The sequence below is a fragment of the Ochlerotatus camptorhynchus genome, unplaced genomic scaffold (genome assembly GCF_037179485.1).
Source record: "Ochlerotatus camptorhynchus isolate MF236.1 unplaced genomic scaffold, CSIRO-AGI_Acam_v1.1 ptg000085l, whole genome shotgun sequence".
NCBI lineage: Eukaryota > Metazoa > Arthropoda > Insecta > Diptera > Culicidae > Ochlerotatus > Ochlerotatus camptorhynchus.
Genome location: NW_027040575.1, coordinates 4,924,535 through 4,939,715, shown reverse-complemented (window position 1 = coordinate 4,939,715; position 15,181 = coordinate 4,924,535). Strand labels below are relative to the sequence as shown.

At 37.8% G+C, this 15,181-nt stretch overlaps 1 protein-coding gene across 5 annotated transcripts in view; it reads right to left on the bottom strand.

Annotated features, from left to right (window-relative positions):
• The window catches only part of LOC135698393 (bcl-2-related ovarian killer protein-like), a 79,166-nt gene extending 73,902 nt beyond the window's left edge, over window positions 1–5,264 (bottom strand). For 2 of the 5 annotated variants that reach the window (XM_065218363.1, XM_065218366.1), the window contains exon 1: window positions 5,128–5,264. The gene's annotated coding sequence lies outside the window, so the exon portion shown is untranslated. Of the gene's footprint in view, window positions 1–5,084 lie in introns of all 5 variants that reach the window. The other 3 variants (XM_065218362.1, XM_065218365.1, XM_065218364.1) reach the window with 3 other exon arrangements.
• Between the last annotated feature and the right edge of the window lie 9,917 nt (window positions 5,265–15,181).

Below are 15,181 nucleotides of genomic sequence, written 5' to 3'. Positions count from 1 at the left end.
TAGGAATTCTAAAGACAATCTCATCGAAACTCTGAGGTCAGCTTATAATACAGCCATTCCAATCGGCCAAATGGTTCAAAAGTAATAAAAAGGTAATTTTTGGTAAAAATTGAAAAAAAAAAAATGTTTTTCTGGACCACCCTAACATGGAAATATTCAGACAAAAAAAAACGGGTCTAATATTTTGCTATAAGGAACAAAACTAACATTTTTCACGAAATTCTGAGAACCACTATATCGTTTTGCTATGGAATGGCTGGAATGGAATCAAAAAATCTTCAGACCTCAGGTAGCGTAGTCATTAAAGGCACGGCATTACCAAGCGAGAGACGGTGGGTTCGATTCCCTATCCGGTCTGGATAATATTTCGGGGTTGAACATCTTCTCGATTTCTCTGGACATACACAACTTCATGCATTGGTTGGCATGGGAAGCTCTTAATTAATAACTTTTTTTTATTATAGTCATTTAGGCCATTTAGGTCATTCGTGACTTGTCCGGGAATAATATTTAGACTCGTGACATTTAGCTTGAGAGGCATGGATGCTAAACCCTACTCCGTCAACCCAATTAATAACTGTATGAGCTTCAGAGAACACTAAGTTGATAGTCGGCTAATTGCTTGCATAAGAAGCGTCAAAAATCAATATGAAGATGAGGAGTATCCCCGGGGGATTCTGAGGAAACTCCGACAAGATTTTTGGGAAGTGCTCCAAGGGAATTCCGATTAGAATTCTTAGTAATTCAATACAATTTAGAGGATTTGTAGTTTTGAAGGAATTTGAGCTTATGGTTTGACCTCTCACAAATAACTCACTAAGAAGTATGATACCCCTATGGCGTAGGGCAAAAATGCTACGGGATGGGTTGGGGAGTCGCGTGGAACAATGCATAGCTTGCAGAAAATATAGACCCATTAAATGAAGTTATTCACCATGACTTTTCGTCTACATTTCTTATTTTCTCTTTTTTTTCTTTTATTTGAGGTTTACTTTAGCCAAAGTTTGAAAAACATGTTTGAAATTATTTTAGTTATATCCACACATTTTCAATGACCGGAAAATCTATATATATATATATAGGGGATATGGATGTAATTTCGGCCTAAATGCCCCTAATTTGGGCCCATACATAAATTCAGCAATCGACTAAACTTTCAATAGCAACCAAAATATCCATTAATATCGGCCCAATGACGCGTTTATCTAGATAAAATTGATAAATAGCAGATGTTTAGCGATTGACCCAATCTTAGATCCATAGGCCAATATTAGAGCCATCCCCTATAAAAACGAATTTCTGTCTGTCTGTCTAACCCTTATAGACTCGGAAACTACTAAACCGATCGGCGTGAAAATTTGTATGCAGGAGTTTATGGGGCCGGGAAAGGTTCTTATGATGGTTCAAGACCCCTCCCCCTCCGTCTGACTCCCATACAAATGAATCAGACAAATATAGCATGCTTTTTTTGAATCGGTGCATAAACTCAAGCTAATATTGAATCCCGAGCAAGACCGAACACACTCAGCTAGTTTCTAATAAAATAGAGTTTAAGTCCAAAAACGCTATTGCTAGGTCGCGTTGTCACGTCACGCAGTGTTTTAATTCTATTAGCATTCATTAGGGACTATATTCATAGCTACTGATTGGAATAAAAAGTAAATCACGAGGAGTTTGTATTGGTGCACATAACATGATCATAGTAAGAAGTTTACTAAAGGGTTTGAAACAAAAATAGTAATCACGGACAGAAAATCCGCTTGTCACGTCACCTAATATGTTTTGGATAATGCATAATGATGAAGATTGAATTAAAATTTAGAGTATTGTTTGCAGCTTTTGAAATTTATTAAGAAAAAATATATTATGTGATGCATCAGACAATATATTTAAGGTTTTGTACACATGAGAAAAAATAATTAAGAGCAAGGGTTTTGAATATTTCTCAGGGGCGACCCCGGCGTAGTGGTTAACATCCATACCTCTCACGCCAAAGTCACGAGTTCAAATCTTACCCCCGGACAAGTAACAAATGACCCAAGAGTGTTAAAGTGACTATAAAAAAATATTAATATATATATATTTTTCATGATTCTAAAATTTAGAAATAATTTTGCCACCTCTATTTTGAAGCCCTCGTAAATTTCATCGGTCAAATTTTATGTTACCGAAAATGGTCTTGGACGTCAAAGTCAGAACGTGCCAAAAAGGAAACGCTCCCAGCAAAAACTGAAAACGGAACTCTACCAGCAAAACTTGACACTGAAAAGAGCTAGAAAATCTTGAAAGTGACCTTTATGATTGGATTTGTGTATGATAGTAGTTCATAATATTATGCATATTCCATTAAAGCTGAAGAAGGCTGCATCGACGATTTTTTTTGCATGCATGTTTGTGTAGTTACAAATATACTCTATAGGGTGTCCCAGAAAGTAACAACACACTTTCAATACGCCAGCATTTGTGTCCCAATAACGTGTGTTGTTGTTTACATATTGATCAACAAGTGTTTCGAAAGGGCACTTTCTTGCGAAATAATAAAAATCGGGACATTTTTCCGAAAGAACACAAATGGTGCCCTACCAGTTACTCAAGAATTTGCAAAAGTGTATGAATTAAGTATCAAAGCAGCCCAAATCACTATCCGGAAGTCTTAGTTCTTAGAAGAACAATCTCTAGACAAGATAGATGAACCAGACCGAAAACAAAAACCGAAAGCTTAGCTGAAAGATCACACACACTGTTTCTAGAGTGCCTCTGCTCGAGATTTTGCTGAAAACTGCAAACATCGACGAGAAGCGACATGAATACCCGAAACGGAGTCCAAAGCAGCATCCGACAAACCGAAGGGTTGGAAATTATGGGAAATTGGGGGTAAGATGAACACTCAAAGGATTGCTATTGTTTTGTCGTTAATAAATACAGCATTTGGCTGGTTATATCAGTATTCTGTGGGTGTACCTAATACTTAATGAAACTAAGTATAAGGATTTGTGATAAACCCTAATGAAATATATTTTTTTTTAAACAAAAATTTTCAAAAAAAATCACAACTTTGTTTTAGTGCGGGGGAAACGGATAGGTGCTGATGATAAGATGAACAGTCTTGAAAAGTCAATGCTTCTATATTATAAAAAAACAATTGAACTGATTGTGTGCTTATTGTAGATAATAATGAGGATCCAACACATTGGTCACGTCTGAATATGTTCTGGATCCCCCGGGAGGAGTCACATAAAGTCACATGAGAATTCATGTCGGTGACGGTGGATCTATTTACCTCATAAATTCAAGGCATCCACATCCAATAAATTACCTACTTTTACCCCCATGGTAAACTTTTTAGGAAAACGCCTCTACACGCCTGTGTAAAAACAAGGTTTGATTACTTATTTCAACAATCAATCTAGAAATGAACCAGAAACAGGATCGTAAACATTGTTGTAAGCATTGTAATGTTTTGATGCTGCACAACCTTAGCAACTGCACATCAAAATTTGCATAACATCGCAACAATAGCAATTCATAATTGTTTTTGTTTATATTTTCACCTTTGACAGTTCCCGTACCAAGTTGTATATTCTGAAATTCATTAAATATCGTTAACTAAGAGTGGATAAAACCTTATAATTCAAAACCTGAGCCACCAAACAATCAACTGTCCGACCTACCCCCACTGTCCGTCTTACCCACAGCTATCATAGGGGTATGATGCTTTCAATATTGTGTGAAAAATCACCTAGCTCCTAGCTGTCCGGATGTCCTCCTCATAAAAACCATTTTAGCCCTGGCCAATGATTATCTACAAAACCCTTCGTGTAAGCGAATCCTTTTCCTTACAATTTTCTATGCCACTTCGCATTTTCACGGGCCCACGTCTGGCGATCTACTTAATGTACAAAGCTCAACATGAATCTATATGTTTACTGCAGAGAAGTAAGCATCGCCTTCAATTTTCAGATCTGTATGACTTCTAGATGGCTTAATTAGTGTCAGTGAAAACGCGTAGTGGAGGGATTCCGTGAAGCTTGTCCTTAAATAGACGACACTTAAAAAGGCTACACCAAAACAATCAAAAAAGACCCTGTGTGTGTAGTTTTTTATTTGAAGTGATAGAAACTAATGTTTTATTCTCGGTCTTTTAACATGCTGGAAGTAATTTAACGTATCGATTTCAGGTCTACAGGTCTACATTAATGTGACCAAAACATTTCATTTGAGCTTGTGACTTCTTTCTGTTCAGATATCACATTGTCTAACTTCGTTGCTTGTGGAGATCAATTGATTGCGATAGAATTTTCCAAAACGTATCACCACAGCACAGCTCAATCGTTTATGTTAATATTTAAATTTCAGATCGCTGCTGACTGCATCATACAGTAGTCATGATGATTTAAAAGCTCACGCTCAGTAAACGGCCCTCATTCCAATAACCAGCCAAGTCGCATAAACACTCTTCCACGAACGACAACAGAGCTTCTTCCCACCGAACACTTGTTGATATGAATTCAAAAATGAAAAATAAAACGCGGTTACGCTTCGGTCCAGTCCGGATCGTGCCGTCGTGAATTTATAATTGAATTTCGTCGAAGTCTCTTTTGTTGATTGAACGCTTTGCTTGGTCGCACGCGCGTTAATTATAGATTCACTTATTTCCTCCCGACGCTGGTGACTTGATGAAGACTGCGGTGACTCCGGGAACGGCCGATTATGACAATGACACTTTGCGCGGTCTGTGTGCTGCTTACTATACTCTTCTCGATGTCGACCCTAATTAGTCATCGTCCCTTACGGTTCATGAACGGCTCACTGTCTAAATTGAATAGTGTTTTATTGTTGCACACAAATTGGTGTCGCGTTTCGCATCGCGTTATCACTGACTAATGTATTAGCATTGTTTCACGAAAAATGGCAGTTCCGGAACGTCATTTGGAACTTGATTACCTCAACTAGGTACAGCCTTCCCCGTTTTATTCTTAAGTGTGTCACGTTACATTGTGCAACCGACGCCGCACACCGACGCCAAGTAGCTGAGTTGTTGTTATCAGAACCTAGCTTTCTGATACAAAACTAAAGGGAATTACTTGTTACTACAGGTGGATCCAAATTCTTGAAGCCGAAGAATACCAGCAAGTGTAATAATGCAGCTATCGGACGATATTGCGTCCAGTCACGTTTCCGACGATGCGCTTTCGCCTTGTGCGCGGTTGAGCTACTTGTCAGACGAGCGCGTACACGCTGCAGCAGTAACCTGCAAACAGATCGACCGGCGATCGAATACTAATCATACATGGTTAGTACGCGAGAAGCCTTCCTCAGGTCAATGAAGCCAGTGCTGCCAACCGGCAGTGCATGATTTTTGCTACATTATTAACGTTGATTTATCTTTACATGAAGAACACATACTGTATAGCAAAATGTTTGATGGTTAGATAATTGATTTATCACTCTGTTTGATGTAAAGCTAATTTGAGTTTTTTTAGAATATTTTCCGGCGGTCTTTAATTAGCAATCGAGTGACAATCTACATGCGTGAACCCTAGATAATGGGCTGGAACTAACGGATTTGCTTCCCCTTCCTAAAGAAGAAGCCTTCCGTTGTGCTGTGCATATTGAAATGTCCAACTAGGTTTACATGAATAACTCCGAATAAATGTGTCCGTCCATTTCTGTCCAAATAAGTTTAAATGGCATTTCCATACACCACTAGTTGAAACATTTTTGAAAAAATGTAAAAAATGTAAAAAAAATGTATTAAAAATCTCAAAATTTGAAAACATTGGGATTTTTTTTGCATTTTGATAAAGTACTGCGTATTAAGCTTAATCTTCTGAGCTAAAAACGTTAATAAATAGTGATAATTTTTTTTGAGGAATTTGGATAGTCTTCTTCTCTCACATTCATTTTGGCATTCTTTTTATTATTTTGCTTTATTATAGAGATTTTCAGCCTTTAGCTGGTTTGTCTCTTATTTTGCCATTCTATTCTCAGTCTATCGAAAATAAAAAAGTGAAGATAAGCATTACGAAAAAACTTTCGCATTTATAAATTAGATAAGGACTGGTGTTCACTACCATCAAAATGAGGGTCCAATTGTAAGTCGCAACATTGTTGAAGACACTTTCTAAGGTTGCAATTTCAGACCTAAGATGTATCTTTCCTCCATTGGAACTACTGTGCGTGGTTCAGGATGGGATTTCTAAAAGTCACTTGAAGCACCTTTATAAAGTCTAGTCCACTTAGAATCCGGACACGTAAAACCAGGTGTTTCTCGGGATTGATTTGACGTAAGAAAAATTAATTTAGTCAGAATAAAGGTCAAAAACAAATTGCAAATTCACTCCGATGGCGTTCGAATGAACTCGCGGACTTTTTTTGGAATTCCCATTAATCATCTGTCATTTTTTTTCCAACATCGAGCTCAGCTGCACAGATGCTCAGGACGAGTTGCCTTTCCAGTTTTCTTAAACATCCGTTGGATAATTGCCCAATATTTTTCGATTGGTCGGAATTGCGGGCAGTTGGGTGGATTGATATCTTTCGACGAAATCCGCCTTATTGTCGCGGTACCACTGTAGCACCTCCCAGCTAAAGTGGTTGCTTGCCAAATCTTGCCAGAACTTCACTGGAACTTTGTGAGCCTTAATGAAAGGTAGTATACATTTCTCCAGGTACTCTTGCTTATACAGCTTCGAGTCCATCGTTTTGTTGGTGATGAAAAGCTTGGTTTTGAGTCCGCAGCTGCAATTTCCTTGCCAGATCATCAGAATAAATAAAGTTTCCGGATTCTAAGTGGACCAGACTTTAGCCTACCCAAGTATCAACCAAGCGCGCTAATCGCCCTTTTTGCAATATACACACTAAGATTTTGTTTCCGTATTCGGTAAATTTTACCGAAATCAGAACAGCTTAACGTTCGGTAAAACTTTGAGCTTCATTTTAAAGGCTATTGAATTTGAAAATAATTTCAAAACATGTTCAACCTTGTTTAAATGATCAAATCTTGTCATTTTAGTGGAGCTTTAGTTTCAATGTAGCTGGAAAGCAATTAAACTTAATTGAATAAATTTTACCAAACAGTTCAGCTATTCAGATTTCGGTAAAAATTACCGAAGTCGGTGATAATTTCTAAGTGTGTATGGTTAATAAAGGGCTTCCGAACTTTATATTAGTCGTATATCAGCCTTCCCTAGTAGCATACTTGTCACAAACCGGTTGAGATAACTTATATAGGATTCATTTTATTCACAATAAAGTTGCACCAACTTTGTGTGGCAGTTGTGTGCTACTTGGGTTGTATCACAAAAGGGCAATTAGCAATTGATTACTGTCTAAATAATATGCATGACATTTGATATCAGCATACTATACATATATCACGGGGCCTCCCCAATGGTGTAGCGTGCACTGAAAATAAAATGTAGTTTATGCAACGAAATCGTTCGTTCACGATCCGCATTCGCTATTCTCTGCAACGAAATTTAACGTACTTTTTAAGAACTTAATATCGTTATGAATGCCAAACTCGCTACTGATTTCATTTCGTATTGGGAACAAATGAATGATTCATAAAATAATTACAAAATTTTCGTGTCAATGGAAAAAGTAGGAAACATTTGGAAATTTCGTTAACAAATAAATTGGGTTTCTGGTTGTCGTTGCATGTACGAAGGCATTTCGTACGATCGCACTTTTATTTTCTAATTGATCTCTGATTAATGAGGAAAAAAGCAAACTAATGCCAACGGGTCAAGAGGAATCAATTAACATAGCCGCCAGCCAGCCTCCATTCCTTTCCGTGAAGAATGATTTCCCTCCATTAGCACTAAATATAAAGTCTGTCCCTGATTGTAATCCAATCTCCAACATCAACTTGGCGATTTCACCTTCATGGATGGCTGTCAAAACAATTTCTACTACTTAGTATATATGATGAGACACCTAGGACGACAACAACAGTAACAGCAAGACCATACTGGACGCGGCTGGGTTCGATTCCCGGTCCGTTCTAGGTACTTTACGGGCTGATAAATTTCTCGACTTCCCTGGGCATAGAGTATGATTGTACTTGCATCACAATTAAACTAATGCAAAAATGGTACAGGCTTAGAAAGCTCTCAATTAACAACTGTGTAGCTGCTCAAAGAACACTAAGTTGAGGCCTGGCGTAAAATCCCAGTAGGAACGAAATAAAGCCAAAGCAAAGAAGAGATACTTTATATCACGTTATTACAAGAGATAGAAAACATATTTCATCATCAAATAAGTTTGAAATCTACTCAGCAACAACTTTGGCATAGAATACCTATCCTAATGCTAAACAATTAGAAAGTTAACCTTAATATTTAAAATCACAAAAAAGGTACTTTTTAAGCAAAAAGATTTCACCAATGACACCAAACGTCTAAAAGTATAAAAAAAAAACTTGAACTTGCCTTGTTAAATTCCTATCCTGGACCATTGTGCAGTGTCGATTGTCGAAATTCGTTGAGATTTACTCAATTCAAGTTAATGAAATAATTGTTACTTTAAATCTGTCGAACAAGATTTTCCTCATGTTTGCTGTTTATTTCACATACAAATAATGTTGTACTTTAAAATAAAATGAATCCAGAATCGGTTGAAATGAAAAATAAAAGAACATCTTCCAACACTGCACACGCTTTCATATGCTACATCAACAATGTAGGTATGGCGATGTTAGGGGTAGAGCCGCGGAACGCGATGTTTTACCTGTATAATGCCTGTGGCATATGTGCAAGTAAGGCACAACCCACCTTCTACCAGAGCGGTAACCGCGTCTTTAGCTCCTATGGTGGGGAGGTAAAAATTCCGTCTTTCATTTGTTTTGATTCAACGCCGATAGCCGGCATCGGTGGATGCTGACGTTCATTTATGCACTTTTAGGTGAAAGAATTATCACATCCATATAAACTCATATAAGTAGAGGCAGGACGCGGGTGGGCGTAAGTACTTGGTAAACAATTCGCACCGTAGATCTATTTTTGAATTTTTATGTACTGATACATATATTGGTTATGAGCTGTCGGTTGATTTTATTTCTTCGAAACAAGGTTAGGTAACGAAAATTGATTTTCTATTGAAATTAATGGTAGCAACGGGTTTCAACTGAACTACGGAGATTTAACGTGTTATAAACGATGTTACAAGAACTAATGCCGCGGATACACTTGGATGACCTACTATGACCATGAGCATTATTTGTATAATAATTATCAGCACTGTACAACAACTATACGCAAACTATAAACAAGTGTGACCATGTATGTGCTTATAATTTATTTCTTTTATATGGCTTTCTCAGTCTAGGGTAATCCATACAGTTAGTTTTGTATTTCCCGACGTTTCGGCCGTTTATTGTGGCCTTTTTCAAGGGTAAAACAGTCTGAGAAAGCCATATAAAAGAAATCTCCATATAAAATCTAATAAAAAACTTATAATTTATTATACAAATAATGCTCATGGTCATAGTTTGTGATCGAAATGTTTATGTACACCAATGAATATGATTTTTTTTCCTTGATTTTGTTTTCCGTCGATTTTGTTTTCCGTGCTGAGCACCAATGCTACCGACGCCAGGGAGGCAGCTCCCACACCTGGACCCTACCTATCGACCCATCAACTCATGAACCGGGGACCAACGGCTTTACTTCCCATCCGAAGGAAGGCGTGATCAGAGATGTTATGCCTCAGAACATCCCGGCGGCGCCGACTGGGATTGAACCCAGGCCTGCTGGGGTGAGAGGTAATCACGCTTACCACTACACCACCGGCACCGATAATGAATATGATATGAATATGTACCAACAAACTGAACGTCTCAAAATCGTTAAGAACGTTAAATATTGTTAAAAGGTGGCCAAAATAGGAACATGTTTAGAGATGGCGCACAGCAAAGTGATTCCACGATAGTTGTCCATATCTTTCCTGTCTTGGAAGCGGTCACCGTTTGAAAAATAATAGCTTATTCGGTTTCAATGGATTTAAAATCGATTGATAATAAAGCTGAGCAATGAATTTCCAAACATTGCCAAATTGCCGTTACACATTTTATTTTATGTTCGGAGTGTTAAGTGATCCTCCAGGAATTTGGGCGGAGTTCCGTTTGCCCAGGTGAGTCAATTTCAGTTTGGATGATATCGATGATATTAGTGGTTCGCCAACAAGAATTTCGTTCAGTGCTTGACTGTAGGTTGTTTTTTTTTAACTTCATTTCGTCCCAACTGGGACTTCGCGCTGACTATCCACATAGTGTCCTTTGAGCATTTTTTCAATCCCAAAAGTTCCTGGGTTGGGCTAGGAATTAGCCCCTAAAACTCTTTTGTAGATCACTTATTCGTTACATTTGAAACAAAAAAGTTAAAATAAATAAACTGTTTTTTTAGGCACACGCTAACTTAAAGCTGAAAAATAGCCCTAGAAGAATGGCAGGTAAAGAGTTAAACAAATTGTTCCTTTATTAAAGTTACTTAAAGAGTTGTGTTTGTTCACATCGACCGATACTGAGTGGTTGCGGTACAAGCACATATCGTCGGTAATAGACGATTGTTGTGTATTGAGAACGCTTGTGAAAAAAGACTAAGGGAGGGAAACGGATTCGAAACTCATATGTCATTAGCCAAATACATCCGTAGACCATAGGTCCACCGTTGTATAATTGGCAATGCACCCGTGTACTGAATGGGAATTTTGGGTTCGAATCCCACCGGTGCCCTTAGATTTTTTCGCAAATTTTCTCACACGCACGTCTCTTGCCGATGATATGTGCTAACCTGTCAGTATCTTCTAACTGTCGCATATAACAAATAAAAATTGACTTTCAGTCGCTAACCTAAATCGAAAATTAAAGTTACTTGAAATATTTTTTCTACAACTTTGGTGAAGAATACCTATAGCTTCAAACAAAAAAGTTAGATTCCTGAATTTTGTTAAAATGAGGACCACCCTTATCATCGCTTTTACAAAAAGAAGGCCCATGTCAATATAAACAACTTCTCTGATGACACTAACCCTCTAAAATCAATAGCAGCAGAGTTAACATTTTGACGTAGACTACGTCTTACGGGAAGCTACTGGGGGTAAATCTAAAATCTAAAATTGCGACCGTCACGAAAAGGTGTAAGGTTTTGAACGCTTATAACTTTGTCATTTATAGATGAAATGAAAATCCAAATACACCAATCGATAGGAAATAACTCTCATAATCTACTACAATAAACGTTTATTCAATTTTCCATAAAAAAGTGGTGAAATTTGCACAAATAAAAAATGATTATTTCATCACTGTTTTCATGAAATAAACGTTCTCCCCAAACCCAGACGTCATAATCGAGTACCATTTGGTTGCCCATCGTGTTGCTTGCATTTGAAGTTATGAAAAAAAAAATGGTGGGGCTGTGTATAAGACACGACCGCATGGTTGACGTAAGCTACGTTAAGCTGTGTAGTGAAATTCTAGTGCATTTTTCTAGATACTGATTTAAAATACAGTTGAAGTAACTTATGATTTCAGTGCTATGTACAGATTTTGGATTTCCTACTTAGTACAACTTGGTTAAATTCAGGACCTCATAAAATTGCTTATACATATTCTATTACATTTGGATCCTAAATTAAATCCTGAAGTAAGGCTTTCTTCAGGATTTATTGGAGCGTCCAACAATAACCATCATGATGGCAGATTTTTTATATCATTTCAAGATTTCTAGGGTACAAATCTTGGACGGTTGTGGCAGCACTCATGTCAAGTTCCAGTTTCTTTGTTATAAGTTTTGTGAGAGCTGATATTTGTGATATTTTTATGTGGTAATGACATATTGATCAGAAATAAAGCTTCCACAGAGATTCAACTTCAAAACGCTAAATAAAATGCACACAAAAAATCGGAGTGCACAATTTTGCACCAATGTTATGCAACAATTCGTAGTTGATCGGGAATATCTCGATTAGCAATAAATCCCTCAGATAATTTCTCGGTACATCTTTTATCTACCGATTGAGCAAAAAAAACTAAATATTGCTTAGTTGAAGATGCTAATTTCAATAACAGACTGTAGCGGTAATTTTTATACGATAGATGGAGTAGATGAAAGCATAGAGTTGATAGTTCCGTTAGAGTACGGCAGTGTGAAGATTGTATATAGATATTAGAATAGCGAACTAGGACAACTTTTAAGGAAGGTACAAATCGGTTTTTTCATCTCTCTTTACCAAACTCCCCCTTTGGAGAGGGATGGTGAGGGGTGTCCCCCCCCGCCACCACTGGCAAAAAGAGATGAAAACCGACCCGTTCAAGTACCAACTGTGTGTTTGAAACAGTTCTACCGATTTTTACCGCACTTCAATTGTTATTTGAAGGAAGGCATCCAGTCGTAGGTTTGGAAATTGCAACTATTGTTTACCCCTACCACGATATGTGCTCCTGTCATCGTCGACTTGACGATCTCGAGGGGACACGGGTGGGGTAGGTGTTGCTACTGTACCTTTCGACCATTGACAGTAATTGATGGTATGCTCCCATCCAGAGTTATGTACTTTGACTATATGTTTTTAGTATTACTTCTACGTGAAGTCAACGATTTACATAGTTGAAGATGCTAATTTCAAATAACAGACTGTAGTGGTAATTTTTATACGATAGATGGAGTAGATGAAAGCATAGAGTTGATAGTTCCGTTAGAGTACGGCAGTGTGAAGATTGTATATAGATATTAGAATAGCGAACTAGGACAACTTTTAAGGAAGGTACAAATCGGTATGTAAATCGTTGACTTCACGTAGAAGTAATACTAAAACATATAGTCAAAGTAAATATTGCTGTTTTTTAAAGATTTCGTTCGCACATGCATCATTTGGCATAAGAACAATGGCCTGTGGTGGGAAAAAAGTGAATATTTATCACTTATTACAAATTCGACAGTGAGCATACACATAAGGACGGAACCGCGATGATCGATTTTTTCTTTTGTTAATAGCTCGCTTGGATTAACATTTCTCGGTGCGTTTACTGTTGCTTTTAATAGCCAATACAACCTGTACAGCACTACATTTAAGAAAAAAAATCAGATGATATTCAAGCTGAACATTGCATTAGGTCCTAAGCAACATTGATCGATTCTCTTCGTCGACTTTCTCTTTCGTTAATAACTTGAGCATATAATTTGTCGTATTAGATGCTAGATAAAAGCTTCTTTATCGTTCTGTGTGCTAAAAATACCTGGGAATGTCTATACATGGCCGAGGGGATACAAGGAGGAGTCGACAAAGAGAATCTTGTCAATGTAAATTAGGACCTAATGCAATATTCAGCTTGAATTGTTTCGCTTAGCTGTAGCAATGTAAAGAGAAAATCGATGAAGAGAATCGATCAGTGCAATTAGGCCCTTTTGAATGCACACTGTCGAATTTCAGCACCTATCACTGAAAAAAACTCGACGGTACCTCTATTTATGCTAAGAGATAAGCATTGTAAGTCCATCCTACTTGGAGAATTTTTCAACCGAACGGCTTGCTATGCCTCGCCCCCCATCAGCAAAAAATCTGGGATTTTATAAACCGTTATAATTTTCCAAGTAGGATGGACTTACATAGCTTATTGTGTGGCAGGATAATTTCTCAAAAAGGGATTATAGGGGAAATGGATATAATGTCGGCCTAAATGTCCCTAACTTGGGCCCATACATAAATTCAGCAATCGACTAAATTTTCAATAGCGACCAAAAATATCCATGAGTACCGTCCCAATGGCATTCATCTAGATAAAATTTATAAATAGCAGATTTTTAGCGATGGGCCTAATCTTAGATCCATAGGTCAACATTAGAGCCATTTCCCCTGCCATCCGTTTTCTGTTTATGACCGTACGACTGCACCCATTGATGTAACATACGGCGGCTCTTTATCTAGGATTCGCTCCTCAGCCGCTGCCATAAACAACTATCTAAGTTACACACCTGTGTAGAATACTTATGGGCGGGGTTGCAGCGCGCAATACAGCGGCGTGCTTCGACCGTCACCAAATGATAATTTAACATAAGTGCGACAATATTGTGTGTGGCAGGATAATTTCTCAAAATGGGATTACACCATCTGCTTTCTGTTTATGGCCGCCCATTGATTTAACACACGGCGGTTCTTTATCCAGGATTCGCTCCTCAAGCCGCTGCCATACAATACTATCTAAGTTACACACCTGTGTATAATTCTTATGGGCGGGGTTGCATCGCGGCGTTTCGGCCGTCACCAAATGAGAATTTAACATAAGCGCGACAATATCTTAAAGCATAAATAATGCTTGGTACAGAAATCTGTAATCTGTGTACGGAAATCAGTTTTTCCCACCACAGAAACACTCCGTTTTATTTTGCAATATAATGGATTGGCGTTCACAAACCGCACGAAATTAAAAAAAAAAAAACAATATTTACTATTTTTTTAATTCAATCAATAGATACAAGATGTACCAAGAATTAACTGGAGGGATTTCAAGCTAAAATGTTCTGATCGCGAGATATTCACTATCAATACCGAAATTTCGCATAAATGTTCAACCCGTTTTGTGTGTGCTTCTGATTTTCACTGTTGCCCAATACTTAGGGAACTTTCATAAATAACGTAGTAGTTGAGAGGAGAGAGGAGTTTCAGAAGTTGTGACCGGCCATGTATTAGGTATAGCAAAACACGCTACGAGGGGGAAGGAGGGTAAGTTGGTCAAAAAAATTCTACGTCATTTATGGATGGTCCATAATTTTACTTCCAAGGCTGTGTCCCAATGGGCGAGTTAAATTAACTCGTGAGTTATCGAATAACCTTGCTATCCGAGCGTGCTTGTTTCTGACCGACTAGAAGTTAGATTTTGGCAACCGTGGCTGAGTTCTGTTTTAAAAAGGAACAATTTCCGGGATTTTCGAACATTGGAAATAACTTTCGAAATGTTACGTTTAACCACGAGTTAAATTGAACTCGGCAATTGGGACACAGCCCAAGAAGTATTTCTCGATTACTTTTTCGAAGTATCAGCTTTTGTAAACATCGCATATGATCGTCGATTTGGCGTAACTGGTAGCTCACCCACGCATGCTAACACTACCATCAGATAGGGGAAATCTTCCCCTACCTGATATAGTGGTATTAGTATGCGTGGGCGAGCTATCAGTTTCTC